This window comes from Tribolium castaneum, chromosome 8, assembly GCF_031307605.1.
Source record: "Tribolium castaneum strain GA2 chromosome 8, icTriCast1.1, whole genome shotgun sequence".
Classification (NCBI taxonomy): domain Eukaryota; kingdom Metazoa; phylum Arthropoda; class Insecta; order Coleoptera; family Tenebrionidae; genus Tribolium; species Tribolium castaneum.
In genome coordinates this window covers 13458961-13482557 of record NC_087401.1, presented here as the reverse complement: position 1 = coordinate 13482557, position 23597 = coordinate 13458961, and the positions used below count along the sequence as shown (strand labels likewise).

Here is a 23597-nt window from a genome sequence, read left to right as displayed (position 1 = left end):
AATTATACCAAAAACTAAAAACAACAACACTCAAAACCAAGAAAAATAAATGTAATAAACCGAAAATGTATAAAAATGGAAGCTAATAAGATATTAAATTTTGAGAGCAAAAAATAAGTAATAACAAAGACACTGAGAAAGAAAAATAAACTGAATAAAAATGTGAAGAACAAAAATGTTATCAAATCAATCGAGAACTTGAATACAAAGAAACAAAATAGAAACAGGAACAAGTAAATATCACATTAATTTAATTTTCTTTAGATGTTATCGCAATTTTTTCTAAGAAAATATTAACTCGTATTTCAGTTTTTAAAGAGAACTGTATTTATTTCAAATTCAAATTGAATTCGACTGTTTTAAATAGTTACAAACATAATTTAATTTTCATAGAATTCAATAATGAAAAGATTTGAATTACTTTCGGTGTTTCGCTCTATTTATGAAAAACATAACAATGTATAGAACCATACACAGATTTTTTTCTAAACTGTTATTGAAGCACGTGCCGGTATTTTTAATTGTAAATATCCCGTTTTTTACCAATTTTATTGTAAAAAAATAAAAAAAACCTGAGTATGTATTTGGTTCAAAATGCTATAGTCAAAATAAATTAACTTCGACTGTCTGTGGCAATTTGAAACAGATGTTACAAACATTACGAGTTCTTGTTTTTTAAATTATCTGCCTTCAGAATGTTTTGAAACTGAAATATTGTTTTGTTTCAAAATACCAACCAATTATTATAAAAATTCATGCAATTTAAAAAATGTATTCGCTATTTGTAAAAAGCGATTACGTTTTCTTTTCTTTCATTCAAAAAGTAATATAAGAAAAGTAGTTCAAATTTTGACTAATATTTTTGAATGACGCTGTGGATCCAAATAATTGAACCGTGTTAAAAATCAATGATAATTATAAAATTTGACAATTTAATAACGTGGTTAAAAAACTTAGAAAAATGTAATAAAATGTCAACGAACAGGTTTCTTGTTTATGGTTATTTAAATAACTGTCAAGTTTTACGAAATGGCATATTATCGTAATTATTGTTATTATGAAAAATGGCACCGTGTTTGCGCACCCGGAAACCGGAACCATCGCCCGGAAAATGCCCGAAAAGTAAGGTCAGTACCAGCTGGTGAACTTTCACCGCGGAAATTCGAATTTCCTGGCCCGAAACCGCCGCATTTTCCCCCCAAATACCTGTCATTCCATCACTATCACTGAAAAATAATATTTCCCCGATAAAACAATTCCATTCGTCGTCGTCATTTGGGCGCGAGAAGCTCGTCAGCGAAAATTTGCGCAAAAATCAGCGCTTTTATTTAGGTGCAATAGTGACGCAACGAAATTTGCTGAATTTCCAAAATACCTTGAACTGCACTCCGTTCGGCCTTTTAAACCAACACCAACACCACCCGAAATCAAACTCAAAAAAAATCCGCACACTAAAGCAGGCACAGGGGCTTTTCCGGACAGAAAAAAATACAGTCAACACAAAACTGAAAAAAAAGGGGTGCCAAACCACCACAGGCCCGTACTTCCCTGCTGAAGTCACGGAGAGCGACTGAAGCCGTCCACAATTTCAAAATACGATGTTTCCCCCACCAGGCGCCCCCTCCCCTCGCGGGCCGAAAAAATTTCAGCCAAATCTTGGATTTAGATTGGCTGAAATCGTAAATAGAGGTACATTTAGCCTGTGTGTGTGCGAGTATATTTGCGGTGAAAAATGCCACTGCGGATGCGTCAATTTTGCGAATTCCGACTGTACTCACATGGGAGGGGGGAGGGGGGCGCGAGATGCGATCGTCGCTTGTTTTCATTCATCGCGCACTGGACGAGTTTTTGTTTTGATTTTTTTACGAGGGTGTGTGTGGGTGGCAAGACTGGAGTTGGAATGCCGACGCGAAATTGGTTCAAAAAATTATTATTTCACTTTTTTTACACAATTGAAGAGTGGGTTAGGGAATAAAAACCATGCAAACGTTTAATTTATTGGATTAATTACAGTTTAGGTAGCTGGGTTTAATTTTATGGTCGAGAAATGGAATAATCAACTGTGAATGCATTTATTTAAATCTGTAATAGAAGCTTTTCTAATGGCAAATGGAAAATGCTTAAGATAACAACCAAAGTCATAAAATGAGAATTTATATTGGCTTTATTTCGATTTATGGTTAATTAAGACAATATTAAAATTATCAACAACTGCGGTTTTTTTCGTGCTGAACGACAATACTTCCAATTAGTTTTTTTTAATTACTCGAAATTAATTAATAATGCCACTACCACTTTTAGTTAACTTAATTCAGGTTTAATTTAATTTCTTGATTTTTAATCACCGGTTAAAAAAACTAATTATCAAGTAATAAGCTCAGATTTTGATAAAAAAAATATATTACGGTGCGTTCTATAACTGGAGTAGGTCATCAAGTAGTTTCTGATTAAAGCTAGTGAGCTGTGATTTTGAAATTAGTTGGCAAAACTGAATAATCGGAATACAAAACTTGTCACAATGATTTTTGATTAATGATTTTTATTAATTTACGTCCAAAAAAAATCTGTGGTATGTTTTGAAATTACGTTAGCTGAAAACAGGTGCACTGACATTTGTTATTTTCCTGAAAATCATCAAAAAAAGAAAAAAACATACGTAATACAAATTTCAGTTTTGAAAGATTTTAGTAAGAAAATCATGTTGGCAAAATTGAATAATCTAAATCCAGAAGAGCTAGATGGTTATGGTTAAAAAAAATATATAAAAAAATATTAAAATTGAAAAAACAATAATAAAAAAGATTGTAACTAAATAACAAAATTAAGTTGGCAACAATGAATGAGATTTAAAGACCGAAGGCAAGGAGTTCACCAAAAAATGATAAAAACATTATTAAAAATCAAGCAACAGAAATAAAAAAGGAGATTGTTTCCAAAAAGTGACATAAAAAACAACAAAAAATTAATAAAAAAACAACTCAAAGAAAAAATGGTTATGGAAAACTAGTTACAAGATATTGTCTAGAAAATGAACAAAAACTCCCAAAAATAAATAGATATTAATAAACAAAATTATAAAATTTCAGAGAGAAAATTAAGTTGTCAACATTAAATAATGAAACAAACAAAGAAGTGATCATAAAAATCAAGAAATAAAAAAAGAAAAAGGGATTATGTATTACCTAAACGTCAAATACGTCAATCAATTTAAATTTTAGTGAGAAAATTACGTTGGCAACATTGAATAATCGGAATAAATAGAGCTATATAAAACTTGTCACAATGTTTTATTATGTTTTAATATTTTTTTTTAAACGTTTTACTGATTTTTATTGATTTCCGCCCAAAAAAAATCATTAAAATAACTCAGGTAAGTTTAAAATTAAGTTGGCTAAAGACAGCTGTGACAAGCAGATAAGTAATAACATTTGTCAGTCTCATGAAATCATAAGATAAGATTATTTATTAAAATCAAAAAACAAAAAAGGCAACTGTTCTGAATTTTAGAAGATTTTAGTAAGAAAATTATGTTGGCAACATTGTATTATCGAAATTCAGTGGGACATTACTTATTCTCAGAAAAATGTGTAAAAAATTATTAAAACTGAAAAAACACAAATAAAAAAAAAGAAATTGTAAGAATTATAAAATTAAGTTGGCAACAATGAATAAGATCTAAAGACAGAAGGTAATTATTAGGACGAGGGTTTTCCAGAAACTGATAAAAAAATCACCAGAAATCAAGAAACAGAAGAAAAAAAGAAGATTCCAAAAAGTGAAAAAAGCAACAAAAAAATAAAAAACAACACAGAAACAAAAGACGGTTATGTAAAATTGATTATTATTAAAACAAATTCATAAATAGAAATTGATAAAGCCTATTAATTACTAAACAAATTAATTAATTAAATTAATTATTAATTTTATAAAATTTCATTAATAAAAATAAGTTGGCAATGTTGAAAAATCTAACGAAAAAAGGTGATTATGGGCTTTTATTTATGTCATAAATCATTAAAAAATCAACAAAAACAGAAATAGGACAGGAGATGATTTTCAAAAAGTGAAATAAAAAAAAACAAAAAAACAAAAGAAGGTTATAGAAAATAATCAAAAATTACAAAAAATTAATAAACGGAAATTAATATTAATTTTTTAATTAATAAAATTAATAAAAAAATATTTTTATATCGAGTAACTGTGAAGTGCAAATGATTATGATAATTTTTCAAATTGATTTCAAGTCTTACTTGATTCCAAAAGTCGCAATAATTTAGTCAGTGTTACCAACTTATTTGCAAAGTCACAGGCTCCTGTGATTAGAGATACTTTCTAATCATGAAAAGAGGCTTGAAATTCGGAGAAATGAGAGGAAAAGAGGCAAATTATTGTATTCAAATTTTTACAGCAATTTATTTGCAAAATTTGGCAAAACTGCGTTGTGGCCAATTGTTTTTAAGGCAATGCGTTATTTATCCTCGATAAATGAATATTACCTCATCCCACTCGATTAAAAAACGCCGATCACGTCCCAGTGGGACCTTTATGGCAAACCGTACCATAACTCATCGCAATGTCATATTTGTAATTTTTAAATGTCCCCCATTGACGTGCGTCGTCTTTTCAACAAAACGCACACATCTATAAAAAGAACTCTTGTTTATTCATAATGAGATTGACGCGTAATTTTTTCAATTAAAATGTGAAATGTGCAAGACATGACTACATTATAAAATTCTTTTTATTGCTTGCTCGCTTCCTGTCTTGATAATGATAATAATTATACAGCGAGCATACAAATTAGACGAAAATACGATGCGTCACTCGACATTTTCGACAATCGATTGAACTCTTGCCCGTTTTCCCAAGAAATTCGTGTGACACAAAAAACGCACACATCCAGGTGTCGAAAAAAAGGACGAATATTTGCATTTTTACCTGTTTTTTATCAAAGGGGTTGGGAAAGGATTCGGTTTCGGCCAGGTAGAGAGGGCCGGGGTGAGTGCTACGTTTAGACGGGGTGAGAAAATCGCGCAAAAAGCAAAATCAATCATTTTCTTTGTTTGTTTTAATTGATACGTGGGAGAAATTCGAAATCGATTCCACTTATTGATATTTTATTGTATACCTACGTCCTGCTGCCTACTGTTTTCGTCCGTTGCTTTGATACTCGATTCAAGTTGTTATTCTTAATACATTTTCTGCACCTGATACACCAATAAACGATAAATATTCACTTTTTACGACTGCGTTTATATTTTAATGGAAATTGGATTTTTTCAAAGTTTGTGTTTGTTCCTTTTACATTTTTCGCTCTATTGAGACACTCACGCGTGTCTAATGGCTAAGAGGTTGTAAAATAAAATGCTTTGAATGGTTTATGAGCGAGGACCGCAATCGAGACGAAATTTAATCGACAACTGACCATCACAAGCAAAACAACTAATTATTTTGACATGAAACAACAAGAAATAATATTTGTTACATTTCTTAAATTTTCGAAAAAAAATTGATCTTGGACTTAAGTTGGCAACACTGGGTAATGTGAGGGTTGCCAATTTGGCAACATTGACCATCACACTCAAATGCCCTTTATTTTTTTAATTCTATTTCTTAATTTTTTCATCATTTTCCAGAAAATAACTAATGCCAATGAATAAGCATATTTTATCTTTAGATTATTTAACGTTGCCAACTTAATTTTCTCACCAATATCCTATTAAAAATTCTGATAAAAAATTCAAATTAACTTTATGTTTTTTTTTAAGATTTTTTTTTATTATTTTCTAGAGAATAAATAATGTCCAACCAACAACTTCTATCTTTAGATTATTCAAACATGGCAACATCAAAGTTGCCAACTTAATTTTGTCATTGAAATCTTCAATAAAATTTAAATTGTATGTTATTTCTTTGATTTTTTATAAATTAAAAAAAAACTTTTGAATATATTCTAAGCAAGAGTGTACTTATTCTGTAGAAACTAAGAGAGAAAAATAAAAAAGGTAATTGTTACTAACATACTGAAAAAATTAAATTGGCAACATTAAGTAATCTAACGAGAACAGATAGTCATAAGATTTTATATATTTTAGATTAAAATGGACAAAGAAATCATTAAAAATCAAGAAACTGAAATAGAAAAGGTGAATGTTTCGAACACAGTAGAAAATTAAGTTGGCAACATTGAATAATATTAAGACAGAAGACGGTCATAGAATTTTATTTATGTTGAAATGATCAAGAAAATTAAAAAAGAGTAAAGAGAAAAAATTAAGAAAGACAAAGGAGACCATCCCCAGTCGTTAAATTATTCAACGTTGCCAACTTAATTTTTTCACTGAAATCTTTAATAAAATTTAAATTGTATGCTATTTCTTTGATTTTTCAAAAATTTAAAAAAACTTTTAAATATTTAAGCAAGAGTATAGTTATTCTGTTGAAACTAAGAAAGAGAAATAAAAAAGGTAACTAACATACTGAAAAAATTAAATTGGCAACATTAAATATTCCAACGAGAACAGATAGAAGATTTTATTTATTTTAGATTAAAATGGACAAAGAAATCATTAAAAATCAAGAAACTGAAATAGGAAAGGTGAATGTTTCGAACACAGTAGAAAATTAAGTTGGCAACATTGAATAATATAAAGACAGAAGACGGTCATAGAATTTTATTTATGTTGAAATGATCAAGAAAGTTAAAAAAGAGTAAAGAGAAAAAATTAAGAAAGACAAAGGAGACCATCTCCAGTCGTTAAATTATTCAACGTTGCCAACTTAATTTTCTCACTGAAATCTTTAATAAAATTTAAATTGTATGCTATTTCTTTGATTTTTCAAAAATTTAAAAAAACTTTTAAATATTTAAGCAAGAGTATAGTTATTCTGTTGAAACTAAGAAAGAGAAATAAAAAAGGTAACTAACATACTGAAAAAATTAAATTGGCAACATTAAATATTCCAACGAGAACAGATAGAAGATTTTATTTATTTTAGATTAAAATGGACAAAGAAATCATTAAAAATCAAGAAACTGAAATAGGAAAGGTGAATGTTTCGAACACAGTAGAAAATTAAGTTGGCAACATTGAATATTCTAAAGACAGAAGACGGTCATAGAATTTTATTTATGTTAAAATGGCCAAAAAAATTAAAAAAGAGAAAAGAGAAAAAATTAAGACAAAAGAGACCATCTCCAGTCGTTAAATTATTCAATGTTGCCAACTTAATTTTCTCACTGAAATAAAATTCAAATTATTTCGATGTTTTGATAACAATCGCCTTTTCCATTTCTCATTCTTGGGTTTCAATGACTACTTTGATTATTTCCTAGAGAATTAATAATGTCCCACCACCACCTTCTTTCCTTATGCAATGTTGCCAACTCAATTTTTTCTTTGTTGGAAACAACTGTTTTATTTCCCTTTCTTGATTTTTACGATTTTTCTTGAACATTTTCTAGAGAGTTAATAATGTCCTATAACCATATTTTCACGTTAGATTATGTAATGTTGCCAACTTAAGTTTTTAACTGAAATCCAAATTTATTCGACATTTTCAAAATAATATCTTTTTCTTTTTTTTAATTTTGAATGATTTTTCCATAACTTGCCTTCAGATGATACAATGGTGCCAACTTAATTTCGTAATCACAGATCATTCAGAAATTAATTAATGCATGATATGATCTCTACACATTCGTACATTTTTAAATTTTCAGCTATTTTATTAGTTTTTTTTTTTTCATAAAAATAGTTTTGAATGATGGGTTAGAGGCCGGTGTTTGCGTTCGTATTTCTTTGGCGCGTTGATAAAAATCAGCTTGAGTCGTGTTGTGTTCATTGTTTGGTTCTCTCCCATCGGTCCTTGTGCTTTACCACCAAACTTGTTCTAGTTTTTGCGGTCGTGGCCCGTCGGCCCTGTCAAATTAAAATTAATAAACCAATATAAATTCACTGCATTGTGCCCTTAAAACTCGCACAACTCATTTAAAAATGCAATTAAAACGGTCGAATTTTAAGGCCCCAGACTAGTGTGTAGGTATAGAGGCTGTGGTATTTTTTTCGCATTTCTTTTGCCTCGGACGCGAGTCGAATTCTCCTCTCTTTCTCTCAGCTGCACGCGGCTTTATGATTTATTTTGTCTGCGATTTTCAGTTGTTTTTTGAATTTTTAAAACTTGTCCGCAATAAAAATGCCGTACCATAAAAATCCTTTTCGTATAGGTAATAAAGTCGGACGAGGACGGACTCTAATATTTTCGGCTCTCTTCTCTTTGTTGTTTTTTTGGTTTGGTTTCGGACCCATATGAGAGCGCACAACTCTTTCTTCGTCACTCTATTCTTTCGAACAGTTGTCGTCCTTCTCGCGCACGGACGGGAGCTTTTATATTTTTCGGCAAAATGAAATGGACTTATTGAAATGTGTTTCGACTTTCTTTTTATTTTCTGCAACGGACCCGACTTCTTTGTTTTTACGACAAAATTTATAATAAAATCGCCAGACGGACGCTCAGGGACGGACTCGACCCTTTCTTTTACCCGTTTTTACCTGAAGACAAGCTTTTCCAAATCGACCAAATATTCCTTTCGATAAATAAATCAAACATCTTCGATTCCTTTGTAATCAACCCCTCCATGGAATACGGGCAGGTAGGGGACCTGTGCAGGTATATCCGATTTCTTTTCTATATTTTTTGAGATGTGGCGGCTGCGATATATCAAATGTCGAATTTAGAGTGTTATAATTGGCCCTTATCAAACCCATTCCGCTCGAGACGGACTTCAAACTGTCAGATTAACCCGAAAAATTGTTTTTTACCAAATTCGTGCGCTTTGCCCGCGGTCACACAATTTCTTACAAAAACTTTGCACCCCAAACAGTTTTTACCAATAAGTTTTAAATTGGTGAATTGTACGTCTTTCTTTTAAAAATATAATTTTTTACCAAATTATTTTTATCAGTTGCCAACATTGAAACTTTGAGATATAATTTTTCAACGAAACTTTGAGCATTTCTTAGTGGATGAGGTGAAAAGAACGCCTTATTTATTTTTTCTTAAAATCTGTTTTATTTTTTATTAAGTTCAGAACGATCGAATACCAATTTTTTTCATTTTTGATCTTGAATTTAAATTGGCAACATTGAATAATGTATTATACATGATTGATTTTTATCGTTAAATAGGAGATGAAGTTTTAGTTTCGAAACAATGACCATTGTCCCTTATTTCTGTTTCTTAACTTTTAATAAATTTTTATCTTCTTAAGTTCTTCTTTTTTTTTTCTTAAGAGCTGACCTGACCTGACCATCAAACTCCATTGTCCCTTATTTCTCTTTCTTAACTTTTAATGATTTTTTATCTTCTTAAGTTCTTCTTTTTTTTCTTAAGTTCAAAAATAACGATCGAATTCCAAATATTTTCATTATTTTGCGGAGTTGGCAAATTTGGAACTTGGAACTTTGTCATAATCTTTTAACGCAATTCTTGTTTAACGACAATTTTTTTTCAATTTTCTTCATTTATTGTCAAGTTTAGAAGTTTCAGATTTGATTTTTTAACGAATCGTTCGTAATTTCTAAATGGACGAGATACTGCAGTTATCTTAAATTCAATTTTATGTTTTTCCCAAATTTTAAATTGTACCAAATTCAAAGTGCTTTCCATTTATTTTTAAGATCCCCTTTTTTATTATTCCTGTTTGTTGATTTTTTTTTAATAGATAGTTCTTTTGATTATTTTAATCTAAAGTAAATGTTGTCCAGTGTTGCCAACTTAATTTTCTCACTGAAAACTTTATGAAAATTCAAATTTATTAGACGGAAGGAAACAATCCCATTTTTCCATTTAGCTTTCTGGTTTTTAGTGATTGCTTTAATAATTTTCTAAAGTATAAAAAATGTCTCACCACTACCTTCTGTTTTTAAATTATTTAATGTTGCCAACTTAATTCGTTCACTGTTTGAAACAATGTTTTTCTTCTATTACTTGATTTCTAAGAACTTTTTGATTATTTTTAAATTAGACAGAGAGAAGATGGTTATGGGACAGTATAGCATTGTGTAGAAAAACTAAGAAAGGGAAATAAAAAAAAGGATTATTACCAACATATAAAATTAAGTTGGCAACATTATATAATCTAGCGAGAAAAAATGGTTATAAGGTTTTATTTATTTTTTATTAAAATGGTCATTGGTCAAAGCAATCATTAAAAATCAAAAAAAAAAACTAGAAAAGGTGAATATTTCCAACACAGTAGAAAGTTAAATTGGTAACATTGAATAATCTATAGACAGAAAATAGTGTCTTTAAATTATTCAATATTGCCAACTTAATTTAAAAAAACTTGAAAAATTAAGAAACAGAAATAGAAAAAAGAAAAGATTCCGTCTTCTGTCTTCAAATTATTCAATGTTGCCAACTTAATTTTCTCATTGAAATCCTTAGAAAAATTCCACTTTATTTGACTGATTCAACAATTTTCTCTCCCATATCTCTTTCATGGTTTTTAATAATTACTTTGATCATTTGCTAAAGAATAATTATGTCCCATCACCATCTTCTGGCTTTAGGTTAATTCAGTATTGCCAACTAAATTTTCTAATTCAAACACTCATTAAAGTTCAAACTAATTATTTGACCTTATGGAAACAAACTCCTTTTTATACAGATACAGATCCTTGATTATTACTGATTTTTTGGTCACTTTTAGTGCCATCTTGTGTTTAGATTAATCAGAGTTGCCAACTTAATTTTCTCAATGAAATCCTGATGAAAATTTATCACTTGACTGTTATTTTTATTCAGTTGCATTCTTGGAACACTGAGATATGATTTTTTCTTTTGTTTTTCATTTTAATGTTTTTTAAGTTGGCAACTTTGGAACCTTGAGATATTATTTTTTATGAAAAGTTGTTCCGTAATTTGTGCAATACAACGAACATTTTTCTTATCAAATTACATAACACAAAATTAAGCACAATTTATTCTGTTATTGTTTTAAGGTGGCTTTTATGAGTTGGCAACTTTGTTAAAATTTTGGAATTCCTGTTTTTTTATTATTTATTATTTTTATTAAACTGCTATTTTTTAACGGGACGTTAAGTGGACGGGACAAAACGATCGTTTTATTTATTTTTTTATTAAAATCAAATTTATTTCAAGATATTTAGGGGTTTCAAAATCCACAAAAAACTGGAATTTATGGCCAAAAAAAGTCGAGTCACCATTTGCATCCCTGCAAATTTCACACTTTTTTGTTGTGACAGGTAGATAATGCCATTAGCTCATTGTCACACTGAAGTGGTCCCTTTTGACCGTCTTGTGGTGCCCCTAAATTATCTCTCTTCGGTCACCTCAAGGGTGGTGGCCAATTGTTACGCCAGTAATCGCCATTTAACGATACATAAACAGATCGCTCGCCTCGTGATCTCTTTTTCCCCTCAAAAAAAAAACCAAAAAAAAATCACTATTTACGCCAATTTCACGGTCTGTGGGAAAAGATAAAAAAATTGGAGCACTCTGAACGGTTTTGGGTTATTTATGTGGCAGATGGTTGAGGTTGGTACGACTTAATTTGTACATGACGAAACCACTTGGATGCAAATTGGAGGGTGGTGTAAACAAAAGAAATTAACGGTTGAGACAGTGGCGACTCGTCGCTGCTTGGAAAAATCGGCTTGAATAAAAAGTCGCCCCGGATTTATGCAAATCGTATTATGTTAATTAGGCGTTGTAACACGTTTTAGGAGGACTTTTGCGATGTTGGCAACACGGTGTTCGTGACAATGACGGATGAGGGGCCGGCTGTAACATTTAAATTTTCGCAACTTTTTACCCATTTAATGCGCGACATCATTTAGCCCAACTGACATCAACAGGGTGTAATTTGGGGACTGATAATTCGGGAAGAGTGGCCCACTTGTCATCGACGTTGTCGCAGTTGGTAGGCTTGTTTTTGGCTGCTTCGCGTGCAGATGTCTTGCGGGATTTATTAGTGATTACATTTTTCAACTGGATCGAGTTTATTTAGCGGTATTTTAGTACCCACACGTATGGGGATAATTAAAGAAGAAATTCCTCATGTTAATAAGCCGATATGTCACTAGTTATTATTGAAATGAATGAATGTTGCTGAGCATGTTATTATTTAGTTAGAATTCTTGTCGCCTTGAATAATTTTATTATGGTACCTAAATGGATGATTTATGAATTATTAAAACTACGTTATTTCCAGCATTAAGAACACATTAAAAAAGAGACAAGTAAATAGGCGGGTGTATAAATATTAAATTCGTCGTTTATTACTTTATTTTTCATTGGTCGGTATTTTATTTTATATTTCTGGAATGTCGTATTTAATCGAGCGAGAAATTCCCAACAAATACCTACTCCATCAACACAAAAAATTAGGTAGGTATCCTAATTTAAATTAACGTGAAAAATAATAATAATAAATATAAATAAAATTCATAAATAATAAAATAATAAAAAAAAAATTTTTCCACAATTTTATGTCTTTAAAACCCCCAACAGTGCGGTTTAGTCAAAATGTTTGTCGATTTCTACATTTCTATTTCTAAATTATCTTTCGTTTAAAAAGAATCATTTTTCGAGAAACTAAACAAAATCTCGAAAATTGCAATTAGCTCTACGTCAATTGATTTCCCAGATCATTTTACATGAAAATCGTTAAACACTTTCCTGTATAAAATATCTCAAAATTTCCTGATGTGCTTTTTACGAAGGAAGACGTTTTCCCCTTTCCTCTAGCTCTTTTAGCTGCACCGTAATCGGCGTTTTAATTTTTTTTCCTAAATATCAACTTAAAACTACTACATTTTGTAAAGTGTTTACGTTGGTTCAAACGGTTTTTGAACTTTTTCGCTAGCTCCAATAGTTTCGCCGTAATCGGCGCTTGAAAAGTGAAAAAATACTAAAATGTGCAATATTATTTTGCGTTTTTCGGAGATTTTTGATCTTTATAAAGCTTTTTTAATTATCTGACTTTTTAAAATAAGATTATCGTTCTCCTACTAACAATTTTCCAAAAAAATTCTGGTAAAAGCAAATAATATATAAAATTGAAAAAAATCGTAATAAAAAAATCATTGGAAATTTTGCAATTTTCTCGACGCCAATCGATTCCCAGGATCATTTTACGTAGTCTTGCAGAGGTTTTGTGCTCCTTAAGATGGAATAAAACGTTTTCTATCATCTTTACTAATAGTTTCGCTGTAATCGGAGTTTGAACTTATTTGCAATTGAACAAATTTTGCAAATTTGTTCGACACCAATCGATTCCCCGGATCGTTTTACATATGATTACCTCAAAATATATCCATTTTTTCGAACAGCTTTGCGTACCTATTACAATTATCAAAAAATTAATTTTTTTAATTTTTATTTTACATAAAATTTACTTTAAAGTAGAGAAAAGCCTATTTCAAACAAAAATTTATTAATCAATTTAATTTCGATAAAAAGGTTTATTGAGGCGTCATTTTCACTTTCTTTGACTGTACCTTAAATAATCCAATATATATGTTTTTTTAATTCTTAAAAAAATTATTGCTGGCACCAATGTTACGTTAATCTTTATTTGGTTAATTATTTTTTGTGAATTTTTTACACAAAAAACTTGGCATGTTCTCATGACACAAAAAATAGGAATACTGCGCCGGTTTTTGAGCACCCGGTATAAATTAATTCATAACTGAACAGTAATAAGTAGAAAAATTCTGAAAAAAAAGCAGACAAATGTTCTGACATGAGAAAATCATCTAAATTTGAGGAAAAATTGTTTCATGATTTTTTTGGCTCTGTGAACAAATGGGGTTGAGGTCAGAACGTGATCCAGTTTCGAGCAAATTTGTTCAAAACTAAAGCAGTTGTAAACAATTTTTGACATGGTGTCGTTGACCCATCAAGAGTGTGAAGATATCGCGTAGTTATTTTTCGTCAAGTTGTCCCGAATCCTCACGTCTACATCAAAAAAATAATCCACGAATTGCTAGGAATGCGCATTGGCATTGTTTTTGAGGCGGAAATGGACACATCGAGCTGTTATTTCACCATATTATAAATAAAAATTCAAACATCGTTAGCTGAACTTCCTTTTACTAAACCGGCTATGTTTTGAATTTTAATCGATAAGTATTCCACATTCGTGATTCAAACAAACCTTCGATGAATTTATACTTTTTTCACTCCAAAAACGACAAGGAATTTCAATAATTAGCCCAATTGGCGCTGGAAACGGCTTGGCCATTTTGGCCGGCCAATAAAATAGCAATGATTTACAGTACGTTCGACGTTTATTGTTATGTTGCGGGCATTTTTCATAAACGCAGACGTTCACGGACGCCGCTTTTGCCTTTCTTACCTGAAACCGACCAATTTTAACACCTTAACCAAATAAAAAATCGAATACGGAAGCACAAAAGCTCGAATCCTTTTAGTGGGGTTTCGCCGGAAAAAAATCTTTTATCATTGCAGATGTGCCCTTTCAATAGCGAGCGAGCTTTTTATTTGAATACTCATAATGCCATAAAGGTAGAAATCTATTATTAGCGAGCTTTTTAAAGACAAGATGAGGTTTTTTACGTTTTTCCTTACGTCATGTATCAACCCTTGAGTAATAAGGGCGTCCTCCACCATCTGCCCGTTTCCTAGTAATTAAGCCCGCGTATGCACAGAAACGTATTAAGGGAAAATCCCCGAATTTGCGCCCCGCCGTAACCCGACACTCCCCTTTACCGAATCAAAGAAATAAAAATCGTGTAAACTGACCGAGCGATCGAGACTAAAAAGTGAAAATGGTGCGTTCGCATTCACACACGTATAGAGTTTCCCATTCAAGGTGATATGGACGGAATTTTATGAATATTGAGCAATTGAACGATTTTATTAAAAAAGGGGAAAAAAGAGAGAATTGTTTCGGAACGCGAGGTGATGATCACAGATACAGTTAAACACACAAGATTTACTCTGTGTACATAGTAACAAATTGAGGATTCTTGCTTTAGGTGAAGGTTGCCGCCGATGGCTTTGTCGAGAGATTCGTTGACCGTAACATTAAGACTGCGTACGGTAATGGACAAATACAAACGTTGAGTTTTATGGCCTTTGATGCGCGCTTTATTGGAAATGCAAAGAAGGATGCGCGCCAAAAAAATCATTAACTTTCTTAACACCACCAACTAATTGTGTTGTCTCGACATTTGTGGTCTTCCTCAAAAAAAATTAAGCGCTGATTTTTTTTAGTTTTACCTCCATTTGCTTTTATCTGCCATTTTCTCGAAAACTGTCAGTCGGAAAATAGTGATCCTTTATTTAAAACGATAGATAATTGAAAGAGCTTTCCAAAGATAATAAACTTAATGGGGTCAGGTCTAATAGCTCCGGAGTTATTACCCGATAAGTGCCAGAAATCGACAAAAATAAAAAAAAAACAAACATTTTAAAATTGAACCTATGGACTTTTTGTCCTTTTAAGGAATGTAGAGAGTTCTAAAGCCATAGAAAAGTGCTAAACTATTCTATAAAAAGCACAAGACAAATTATTATTAATGTAAGTATAGGTAAGATTTTTTTTTGATAAACTATTTTCCAAAATTAAATTGACGAGTGACATTATTTTTGTACGAAATACGAAATAATATTTTAAATGACTTATAATAGTAAATTAAAGTATAATTGGATATGGAGGTCTTTAAACACGCGCAAATTTTCGAGCACGACGGCGTAACCGGAGTGCTCGAAATACAGCAAAATCAGTTATCCACCAATACTTATTTTTTTATTGGTACACTAAAATAGATTACCTATAAAAAATTAATACGTTACCTATTTTTATTTTCCGAAATTTTTAACATGCATTATTCAGAACTCGAATAGTTATTAAATAGTTACGACTTATTTACACTTATGTAGTCTCAATTCGACCGTTTTTTAGGGTTTGACACAAAACAAATTAGACTTGAAAGTTTATGTTATAGATTTATCAAACTATTATGTGGAAATTATTTTCAGACATAGATGAATAAAGTAAACATAAAACATAGCTGACTTTCCTTGGTTTTTAATTTAAAGAAATTACATTTCGATTTAACTTGATGTTTGGCTATGCAAAATAATTAACAATTTAATTCTGAATTAAATTTTAATTTCCCCGATTATAATTTACGATAAAGGGTCGTCATCCAATAGGGACTGGTTTAGTACGGCGTCATTTTCACTTTGTTCGACTGTACAGGAAGTGCAAAATTTTAACAATAATAACAGTGTTGGCAATTTCATCTCAGATTAATTTAATTGTTTTGTACTCGGTTTTGTATTAAAAAACTAGGCTAGGTAGAGCAACATTTCAGGCGTTTTTTTGGGCAAACCCACGATTCGATTAGCAATTCCTTTTGTCCAGTTTCAAAGAAACATTATACTTGCAAATATTGGAATAATTATTGCATATTGTCAATTGGTGAGCAATAATAAACCTAATAAATTTCCCAAATGGGGTTATTCGGCCAAATATGCGAAAAATTCAATGACACCTCCTCGCCTAATTGTTTGTGTATGAATAGGTGAATTTTTTCCAACCGTTATGAAATTTATTATGGAAACTAAATTATATTTAATAACCATTGCCTAACACCGCATTGCATCGATAGTTTTTTTATGCGTGTCTGCACTTTGTTTATTTATACACAACAATATTTTTGCAATCGCACAAATTCTCTTCTTTTTTACTCCCGTTTCGGAATCAGCGAAATTCGCACTTTCCTATCAGCTAATTGCACGCAATCGGCGGTGCATTTCGATAAAATATAAACACTTTTCGAGATAAATCCGACACCGTGAGAGCGATTTTTTCGCGATTAAACGATTTCGAGAATTCGCTCGCGTCGCAAAATCGGCCAATCGGCGATTGTTCAAGGTCACGCCGCACACCTGGATCTTGGTATTACCTTACGCATTCTTGACTTTATTACAAGATAGGGAATTCCACAATTATCGCACAATTACCGGAAATAACAAAAAAAACTATGGTTTTGTTTGATTTTGTTGTTTTGACATTTGGTAAAAATAAATTGCGAGTTGGCTGTGGAGCGCGAGGACTAGATTCCTCGCCCACAATATATTCAATTCAATTGTTTTTGCACGTGACTGTACGCTCGCATGTGGGCATTGAATGCCCGACACACCTTATGACAGGTGACAATTCAACTTGTCAGTCAATGGACGCATTCATCGCATTATCAATTATCAACGTGGCTAGGGGCTCTTTTGTCACCATCCGGTATGGTCTAGTGGCTAGGATACCTGGCTTTCACCCAGGAGGCTCGGGTTCGATTCCCGGTACCGGAATATTTTTTTTTCATTTTTTCGTCAAATAAATTTGATTAAAAATTATATTTCAATGATTTGGTGCGTTTTTGATCATGGGCCCAAAATCAGGGTTTTTGGTGTGGCCCAAGTTGTGACCCATGGTCCATTGGTAAAAAACGGTCACGTCTTGTCCCAGCACGTGCATCGAGTGTGCCCGTGCTTGCGTTGGAATGTACGGTACAGTCGTGGGCAGAAGTAGTGACTGTAACCCGAGAAACGAATCGACTACCGACCGGCCTACTGGATGTTGGCGCGAGCGTCACGTCAAACTGTTGTGTAGTCGATGACACGGATGTCTTCTTTATGGCCGCGATTAGGTAATTATTTATTGGAAACTTTCCGCTGAAGAAGATTTCGTCGCGTGAGCGAATCAACTCCGCCTTGGTCGGCGCGATTCGCTCGTGTTTTTTCATTTTTTTTCCGAAGATAACGCGATGAGGAGCAAAGCTTGGGAGTTGGTTCACCTGACGCGTGCGAGATTGTTAATTGTTTGGGTAAATACACGCACGAAAATTTCTTAGATTGTGGGACGAGGGCAGGGAACCGTTTATTTGGACGAGTGGTTAGGAGGACGACTAGTTTTTGGGGAAATTTGGGAGAAAGCGGCCCTCACAACACCAGTTTTTGCATTTACTCAAAATTACTCATCCTCGTTTAAAATAAATACGTATATAGTTTTTTGAGTGGTATTTTTTGATTCACCCTGTATCCACTTATAAACTATACCTAATTATACTTTCCTCTCAATAAAAACTGAAAACAAATTAAAGAAGACTTAACTTTAAAATAAATAATTAATAATTGAGAGAGATTTTTAATACCTGCTAAGTACAGTCACAATCAAAAAGAATGACACCCCCCACCAAGCAAAAGTCCGCCTAAAATCTTCTAGGCCATAAATATCAACAAACAGTTTATAAGATCGAAAAGATTTGTGGCTGCGTTTTAGGGGCGCCATTCTTTTTGGTCGTGACTGTATCTACATTGTTGGTACCTTTGCCATTTTTCCATGACCTGACCTGACCTGACCTAACCATAACTACCATTTTGACACACTTTCAGATATTTCACAAAAAAATCAGTGATTTTCAAAATTTTCAGAATTTGTAAAGAAATAAAAAATACCTACTGTCTGGATTTTTGTTACATATTTCGTAACATATTCTTCCCAAAGTAATTAATTAGTAGTTAAACGACGGCTGCTCGTTTGTTTTAGTGTCAAGTAGATTGATAAAAATATAAATGCTTGGGGCTAAAGTAAAACTTTTGTTCCATGGTCGAAGTCGAAAATACAACCTGCGGCGTTTTCTCGTAAAAGTTGTCACTTCTGTGCTGTTTGTGTACGCAATTTATGTCTATTTCTCGATAATTCATTATTGCCAACAGTAAAATTTCTTAAAAATAAAACTTCTGTTGACAATAATTTTTGCGAAAGCTGGGTTAATAAAACACCTTGTATCGCCATAAGAGCAAGCATCCGTAACGATGAAAAACCAAAACCGGGCAATAAAACGCCATTTAACTGTCGATTAATCTAACCAGAAACCCATCTAAAGATTTAATTTGTTTAAAGCGCCACTAAACCCGCCTGATTTGTGATCGATCGCTTTTTAAAAATCGAAACGACTTTGATATTCAATATAAAAATATAAAATATATGGCAAATCGCTTGATTTCGTTGTAAAAAACCACTCTCTTGTCGGTTTTTCGACATTTATGCCGCGTTTAATTTATTACGAAATAATCGCGAAATCGGATATGATTTTGTTTTAATCGATGAGTGACCTTGACGCGTACATTTCGCCACATTGTAAGAGGACACCTGAAGGAAGACCCCGAGTGAGCAATCGTAAATCCTTTTATTACATCCGCAATGAGAGTACCAATAAATTATTGTTTAATTGCGCCAGATATTTACTGCCATTTTCATGGGACACGCTGTATACCAACGAAGAATTGAAAAACATTGTTTCATACTCAAATTATTTCAAAGTCAGTGCCCAGAAACGGCTACAAAGTCGTATTAAAATTATTTAAGCAGTTTGTAATTGTTTTTGACTTTTTAAAACTAAAAAAAATTAAAAGGAAAAAAAAATCGCGCAAAAAGTCGCCCTCCTCTTGAGTCAGACAATGTACAGTCACGATAAAAAAAATGACACCCCTGTCAACCGGGCTCGATAGCCAAAGTCCCACTAAAATCTTGTGTCTGTAGAACAACGTCTAATGTAGATATGTTCCATCCTTTATTTTTTTTTGAGCACTTATTGGTGTATAAATACAAAAATATATACTTTTTTATAAATCAGAGTGCAAGAAAGTACTATTTACATGAATTTTCAAAGTTAAAAGAAGCTACTTACAAATTCACAATTGGACCAATTCAAAAAAAAACTACACTAAAAAAATTACCGTGAAATTACATCATTTGTCCGTAAATTTTTTGTATTTTTACAGGAATTTTTCTATTACAAAAATTAGTAAGTACATAGTATGTAGTGTATTTCATGTAAAAAGTGTTTTTTAATACGTAAATTTTCATATAGAAATACATAAAAAAGTACAGTCACGATCACAAAGAATGTCACCCTTAAAAGACTAGCTACAAATCTTTTCGATATGATACGGTGTAGGTTTGGCTAGTTCATAAACTAACTGGATATTGTGTAAACTAGCTAGACAGTTTGTAAACTAACCTGTTTGTTATTTTATTTATGATTTATGATATATTTGATTTATGACCTAAAAGATTTTAGATTTTATGTAGTATGTATTTATTTATTCATTACTTTTTACTTTATTATTACTTCAACAATTTGGGGTTAAGAAGGTTGAAAATGTTTTCTGAAGTTTTTCTCCACATTTTGTAAAAAATAAGCTTTTTATACAGTGTAACCCAGAGTATGCTCCATTACCAACTTTTTTTTTATGCTTGCGGAATCGACTGGAAACAAGTTGGTTAAATTAACATTGATTATGGTTCTGAAGTGAATGTAAAAAATAAGAAAATTTTACTTGAACTGAATAAGTATTAAATTAATGTAATACTTATTTAATAAAAATAATTTAATAAGTAGTACACTGATAACTGATAAGTATAACAGGTATGAAGATATACGGTGCGTTCAAAAAGTCTTTAGATCAACTCGTGCTGTGGAATTTAGATTGCCAGATTTTTATTGTCTTTGACAGATAGATAAATACGTTCAAAATTTCACAGCAAGAGTTGATCTAAAGACTATTTGAACGCACCTTCGGTTTTACAATTAATATTTGAGTAGTATTTCAAGTCAGTTAAAATAAACAATAATAAATAAAGCCCAAGGCTTCTTTAATTTAATCTTGAGATACATTTTATACTATAAAACAGTTAGATATGTAAAAATATTCCAATATTTATTCTGGGAATTCTACCGAATTGTACAGCAGATGTTACTGATCATGTAGTTTATGTAACTTTACAGTATATTTAACGTAAAATTCTGTGTTTTTACGTGAATATTTTTTAGACCAAACACTTTATAATTTTGGTGTAGTTAATTGGTGTCAAGGTCAGACTTGGCTCTCCACAAATGTGGAAACCTTGGCTGGTCCAGTTGTTGACCTCGTGTGTACTTGCCAATTCTCCGCGTGTACCTTAAGCCCCGCCCCTTGTCCAATCGCGCGTCGTTTCGCTGATCTAGGCGTGCCCACCTCCCGCCTTCGTCCAATCGCGTCGAATTCGTGTACAAACAACGCAACAAACAGCGACTAGGCGAGGCGACAGATCTAGTCGGCCACGCGTCGGCGTTTTTAATAGGGGAGATCGGTCGCAAATCGCACCGAGGGCGCACCCCTTCACCCTAATCATTTGAATATTATCCGCGATTTTTGTATAGTCCACGATTTATAACATATAAAATATGTTAATACTCGAATAGAAATTCGTTACGGACGTAATATATGCGAGCGATTTGCATACAATAAAATATGAACGTGGCATTCAAATTTGAAAAAAGGGTCATTTCGTCGGTATTAAGAGGGGGAGCCGTCGCGGTTATTTTGCATGGGATTAGCTTTTTGAAAATTGTAACACACCGTTTTATGTAAATTTCGGTTATCGATACGTCGAAGGGTATAGACCCTTATATTTGCTGCTAACGAGATGACTATTCATATTTAAATTACGGGCGAATGACGTCAATTCTTTTCTCTTTTGCTTTCGATTATTTATTGGTGTCTATAATTTTTGATAGGGGACCCACCGAACGGCTTGTTATCGAAATTAGGACCAACGACTAACTTTAATTTCCGATTATGAAATATGGGAAAGCTACTCGGCTTCGGAACAACCAAATTTAATATTTCAGTATGTATAAATCAAGGTACTGAAGATGTGGTTTATTAGAGAGAAACCGGTTCAGATTTAATTTGGGTCTGCCAGGTCTGAGCACTGAATTTTAGCGTTTGATTGCGTCCCATTGTTAGCATCCTAAAATAATTGATAATATTGTTACTAAAAATACGTATCTAGGGTAAGTCCGGGAGAGTTCGAACACCGGCAGAATCAGAAAATGAGGTAATGTGTTGACATTGTTTTAGAAACATGCTATATAGTATTTCAAACATGTACCTAATAAAAATGTTGTAGTATTTTCTGAAACATATAATTCTAATAACCATGCAAAGTCCTAAAATAATCGAGCGTGATATTAAAAATTAGACTCTGGGAGAATTCTTCTTTTTTTCTTTTAAAAAAATTTTTAGGATCCCCTGAGACTATGAAATCTTAAGGGTTTTTCACTCCTGAAACTTGGAACTCTACTCTCGAAAAATGTCGAAATAAAAATAAAAAAATCTAAATACTAGTTATTATCTTTTTTTAGGTTTAAATTCTATACTCGTAAATTTGAATTTTAGAAATGCCTAAGCATAAGAACTTGGACGTCTCACGCTTCCAAAAAAAGGAAGATTTAAAATTTTCAAAAATACGTAGATGTCTATAGAATTCCAAAAACTAAGTTGAAATGTAGAATGATCGAGTTCAGATTATTAAAAAGTAGATTTTTCATTCTTCAATTCTAAAACTTTTTAAACTCTAGAAATGTAGAATAGAACACAAGAAATTCGAAAAATTGTTTATGGAAGCAAAAGTTGCTATTTTCGAAATATCATATTTCTGAAAAAAAGATCCCTAATTACTGAATCGTAGAAATCGTAGAAACACAATATATAAATTAAAAAACATTTTTTTAAGATTAAAATGTGATAAACTTTAGATTTTAGAAATTAAAAATTTTTACTTTTAAGTCTCAAACAATAAAAATTTAGTAGAATTTTTGAAAAGTTAGAATCCTAAAAATCAATATACTATAGGATTATCGTGTCTGGATTATTAAAATTTGAATATAGGAAGTCAGGATTTTATATCCTCGTCCCACAATATACAACAAACGTAAAATCCAAAGAATCTCAGACTAAAATCTTTGGGAACTTGAATCTTTGACTTCTTCTGGGCATAAAGAATTTAACTCAAAAAAAAAAAATCAAAATCGTTTCTGTCTAAAGATTCATGAAAGCCAATTATTTTAGATAGGCATTATAAAAACGATTTCTAAAAAAAGGAAATAATATGTTTATAGAAATCTAGAATTTACTATAGGCTGTTTCAAAACTATAAAAACACCAACGTCGTATTTTACCAAATATTTTTTTTTTAAATAAGATCGATAATTTTGTAACTGTCACCAAAAGATACTTTAGACATTTGTTTACCTACGGACAAAGTCCCAACTTGATATCCCCAAAGCCAAGGCCACTGCGATTTTTTAATAATGTGCCTGCAAACGCACTAAATTGTAGAAAAAATTAAATAATTTCTAAACGGTTAAAGTAAATTGCAAAAAATAAAATGATTTATAGAGCCCAAGAAAGTGCAAATTTAAATATGTAAAAATATACAGGGGTTCCATTTAAAAAAAACATATTAGAGGCTGCACTGTAAAAATGAAACATCCTGTATAGGGAGGGCAAAATAATTTTAGAATGTACACTTTAACTTCCCATTCGCAGTGCCATTTAATTTATTTTGATATCTTTGACAGTGTAGGAGCAATCGAGCTTGCCTATATCATTGACCCACCCTGTATATAAATTTTGTAGAAAAAATTCCAAAATGTAGAATTCTAAAACTGATGAAATGTTGAAACAAATTCTAAAACTTTTTTGTTCAA

The 23597-nt window shown here is 31.7% G+C and overlaps 2 protein-coding genes, 1 long non-coding RNA gene and 1 other non-coding gene across 9 annotated transcripts in view; 3 read left to right on the top strand and 1 right to left on the bottom strand.

Annotated features, from left to right (window-relative positions):
- The window catches only part of LOC103313412 (uncharacterized), a 158490-nt gene that overhangs the window by 56932 nt on the left and 77961 nt on the right, over positions 1–23597 (top strand). The window lies entirely within an intron of this gene.
- LOC661767 (zinc finger protein castor homolog 1) overlaps positions 1–23597 on the bottom strand; it is a 107096-nt gene that overhangs the window by 58624 nt on the left and 24875 nt on the right. For 3 of the 6 annotated variants that reach the window (XM_064358603.1, XM_064358609.1, XM_064358607.1), the window contains exon 1: positions 1376–1690. The exons of 1 other annotated variant lie outside the window; for it this stretch is intronic. The gene's annotated coding sequence lies outside the window, so the exon portion shown is untranslated. Of the gene's footprint in view, positions 1–1375; positions 1692–23597 lie in introns of those variants that run through there. 2 more of the 6 variants (XM_064358608.1, XM_064358606.1) reach the window with 2 other exon arrangements.
- Positions 17296–17367, top strand: TRNAE-UUC (transfer RNA glutamic acid (anticodon UUC)). The gene has a single exon. It is a non-coding gene; the product is annotated as a tRNA-Glu (tRNA).
- On the top strand, positions 17462–18066 carry LOC107398073 (uncharacterized). Its single transcript, XR_010335229.1, has 2 exons — positions 17462–17705; positions 17910–18066. It is a non-coding gene; the product is annotated as an uncharacterized LOC107398073 (long non-coding RNA).